The sequence below is a fragment of the Elephantulus edwardii genome, unplaced genomic scaffold (assembly GCF_000299155.1).
Source record: "Elephantulus edwardii isolate Elephantulus edwardi_28Jun2011 unplaced genomic scaffold, EleEdw1.0 scaffold00002, whole genome shotgun sequence".
NCBI classification, from domain to species: Eukaryota; Metazoa; Chordata; class Mammalia; order Macroscelidea; family Macroscelididae; genus Elephantulus; species Elephantulus edwardii.
In genome coordinates, this window is record NW_006399752.1 from 21,873,693 (window position 1) to 21,878,099 (window position 4,407).

Below are 4,407 nucleotides of genomic sequence, written 5' to 3' on the forward strand. Positions count from 1 at the left end.
GAGAGAGAGAGAGAGAGAGAGAGAGAGAGAGAGAGAAAGAAAGAGAGAGTTTTCCAACTAATCAAAGTTTGAATTATACCTCAACATAAAGAAAACAAAAATTTTCACAAATTGGACCAATAAACAACATCATGATAGAGAGGAAAAAAATGACCATAATTTCACCTAAATTGGCTCAACAATCAACAGTCATGGAAGCAGCAGTGAAGAAATCAAATGACAGATTGCTTTGGATGACTCTCTTGGCAAAGGCCTTTTTAAAGTGCTAAAGAGCAAGGATGTTGATGTGAAAACTACGATAATGCTGATACAAGTCATAATAGCTCCAATTGCCACGTATCCATGGCAAACTTGGACAATGAGTAAGGAAGATTTATCTAGAATGGTTGTTTTAGCACTATTGTATATACCATGAGCTGCCAATTGAATAAACAAATTTGATTCTCAGAAGAAGTATATCCAGAAAACTTAGAAGTGAGCATGGTCAGACTTTGTCTCACATAATTTGGGAGGTTATCAGGATGATCTAGTTGCTGGAGAAGCTCAACATGCTTGAAAAAAGAAGACTGTCAGTAAGGTGGCTTGATAGAGGCTGTAGCAATAGACTCAAGCAGAGATTTCATTGTGAGAATAGTGAAAGGTGGGACAGGGTTTTGTACTATTGCACTTAAGATCATTGTGAACCCATCCAACCATGCCTAACAAAAACAATTTTGTTACCATAGTAAATTAAATGTTGAACTGCTAACTAAAAAATTGAGTGGTTAGAATGCAATATCATTCTGCAGAAGAAAGCTGAGAAAATTTACTCCCATATAGCCTCAGAAACCCACTGGAGAATCTCCATAAGTTGGAATATAATTGGTGGGAATGCTTTTATTTCTTTAGGTTCGACAATAGTGAGCAAAGACAATGAGCTACCGGAAATTCAAGCTGTATTCAGCAGAGGCTGTGGCACAAAAGATTATCATTGCTGATCTTAGGTGGATCTTGGGTGAAAGCAGAAAATATAAGAAGGTTGTTTACGCAAAGACATCTGTCTGTTTGGATCACAAAAAATTCTGAGTAACACTGAGAAGAATGGGAATCTCAGAACACTTTATTGTGCACATACTGAACCTATCATAGACCAAGAAGCAGTTGTTCAAACAGAACAAGGGAACACTGCATGATTTAGAAAGCAGGAGAGGTGAGAATCAGGATTGTATTCTTTTTCCATACCTATAAAATCTGTATGCTGAGCAAATAATTCAAGAAAATGGACTACATGAAGAATCAGGCATCAGGATTGGAGGACAACTCATCAACAACCTGCATTATGCAAATGACCCAATCTTGCTTGCAGAAAGTGAAGAAGACTTGAAGCATTTGCTCATAAGATAAAACTAGAACCTTCAATATGGGTTACAACTCAACATCAAGGGGAAAAATAATCACTGCTAGACCAGTATTAGGATAGATGGAGAAAAGATTAAAATTGTCAACTATTTTACTTTACATGGGTCTACAATCGATACATATGGACATATGGTAGGAGCAGTCAAGAAGTCAAAAGATGTTGCATTGAGAATACCTGCTATCAAGAACATATTAAAAGTGTAAAAAAGCAAAGACATCAGTTCAAAAATTTGGTCCACCTGATACAAACCATGATATTTTCAATTGCTTCTTATACATCTGAAAGTTAGACAATAAAGAAGGATGATTAGAGATAAATCAGTTTGAATTTTGTTGTTAGTGAAGAGTACTGAATATTCTAAGGACTTCCAAAATAACAAGTCTGTCTTGGAGGATTGCAAGCAGCGTGCTCCCTAAAAGCAATTATGATGAAACTTTTTATCACATATTTAGACATGTTATCAGAAGGAGCCGGTGATTGAATTGAGACATCATACTGAAAAAGGTGGAAGAAAACCCTCAATAAGATGAACTGAAATAGTGACCATAACAAGGGCTCCAAGCATGTCGGAGACCATAAGGATGGTGCAGGATGGGTCAAGATTCAGATCTGTTGTTCATAGGGTTGCTATGAGTCAGTTGTATTGATGGCTTGTAGAAACAACACAGTACGTACGTTGGTAAGAATAAACAATAACAGCATCAATAGGGATTGCTCACACTATATGAGTTCTTAAGATATAATGAGTAGAGGAAGTATGTTCAGGATTCTTTATAGGAATATAACTTTCATTGTTGTTGTTACATACTGTCTAGTTGCTTGCGAATCATAGTGACCCTATGTACAACAGCTCTGAACTCTGCTCTATTCTGAGTCAACTTCTTTGTTTCTGACACACCCCTCCTTACCCCCATCACTGAATCAATCCATCTCATCAAATGCTTCCTCTCTCACGCTGTCTCTCTGCCCTGCCAAGCATGACATCCCTCTCTAAGGACTGGTCCCTCCTTCGCAACATGTCCAAAGTATGTCAGATGAAGCTTCAGAATCTTTGCCTCCAAGGAGTAGCCTGGTTTTACCCTTGTTCTGCTAGCAGTCCATGGTATATTCAATACTCTTCTTCAGCACCATAGCCCAAAGACATAAATTCTTCTTCTATCATGCCTAGTCATTGACCAGATTTCTGATGTATAGCAAGCAAATAATTGTGAAGACTATGGTCTGGGTCAGGCACATTCAGGAGACTCATAGTAACTGTAGGTAATCCATATTGAAGACTAGTCTTTGATTATATGCAGTAAGTGCTCCTAGTCTCCATCACTTTCTGAAAGCAAGGTTGTGTCATTTCTATAAGAGATTATTTAGTAATCTTCCTCCATTCCTTATGTCTCCTTCTTCATTTAGTCAAATTTATCAAATTATTTTCTCAGCATGTAGAGTGATGTGTCTTCTGCACAATGCAGATTATTGATGAGTATCTCTAAACTTGATGCTTGTTTTTCTTCATGTAGTCCAGTTTCTCAAGTTACTTGCTCAATATGCAGATTGGTGTGACACAGTGCCTACTCTAAGGGCTGGAGCAGGACAGTGATCATGCAGACAGCATAGGACAGGGCAACTTCCAGATAGGTTGTTCATAAGGGTTCTATGAGTTGTAGTTGACTTGATGGCACTTAACAACAACAGATTAAATAGGTATGGAGAAAGGGTAAAACCCAGATACACATTGTTCCTGATTTTAAGCCATGCAGTGTCCCCTTGTTCTGTTCAGGGAAACAGCTTCTTAATCTGTTTATAGGTTTCTTGTGAGCACAATTAAGGGGTCTGGGATTCCCATTCCTCACATTGTCACCCATAATTTATTATGAGGTTTTATTTCCCTCCATTGAGGAAGTTTTTTCTTTCCCCCTAAAACATATATAGATATAGATTGATCTCTTGATAGATAAATAGATGTCATAGGTACTAACCCCTCACCTCCCTTTTTCCCCTCTTACAAATCTGACTTCTGTGGAGTATCTCAGTCAAACTCATTGCCATGCAATCTACAACTAAAAAGAAAGATTCTACTAGGTTTCTGAGACTGAAAAACCTATAGAAGGAGGTTGACCAGCTCTCTGTTCAGGAGCCTCTTGTGCATTTGAACTACTGGAGATACAAAGCCTTTTGTTTAGCAGTGAAACACTCTATGACTTATGCCCCCAGAGCTCTACTCTGTGGAATATAGTCATAGGAGATTATTACTATATATTTCTGAGAGTTCAGATTATTTTGATTGCATTTTCTGTATTAAGAAAAGTACTGAGTAGGTCCAGGTGGTAATGTTGGCAGCAGGGGCCAGAAGAGACATCTACAAACAGAAATTAACATTACAACCAGTAGACAATTCGAAGGTTTCACTACAGAGGGATACCAACAAACTTGCTTCCTAGAAAGCAATGAGTGTATACGGGCTTGAGTTGCAAATATATGATTATAAATATTGTACTGTACCCAGAGAACCTACAATTCACAATAGAAGCCAAAAAATAGGAAAAATGATATCAGTACTAGCAATTATCAGGCCGAGTACCTGGATGAATATCATTGCACATACTCAGATGACTATCCCAGAGAGAACTAATTTGGTGACCAACACATTGATTATTAGAATGACTCAGTATATAGGCTAATTTGTTTTTATTCCATGAGAATCAAACTATACATGAATAATCTTTATCTTGTCTTCCTTAAATCACCATTATGTTTATTATACCTAAAATGGATCTTGGCTGAGAGCAGGGAGTACCAGAGGAATGTGTATCTGTGCTTCTTTAAATATGCAAAGGTGTTTGACTGTGTGGACCATAACACATTGTGGCTGACTCTAAGAAGAATGGGAATCCCAGAACACTTGATCATGCTAATGTGAAACCGATACTTGAACCAAGAGGCAGTTGTCAGAACAGAGAAGGAAACACTGCATGGTTCAGGATTGGGAAGGGCGTGTGCCAGGGATGTGTCCTATC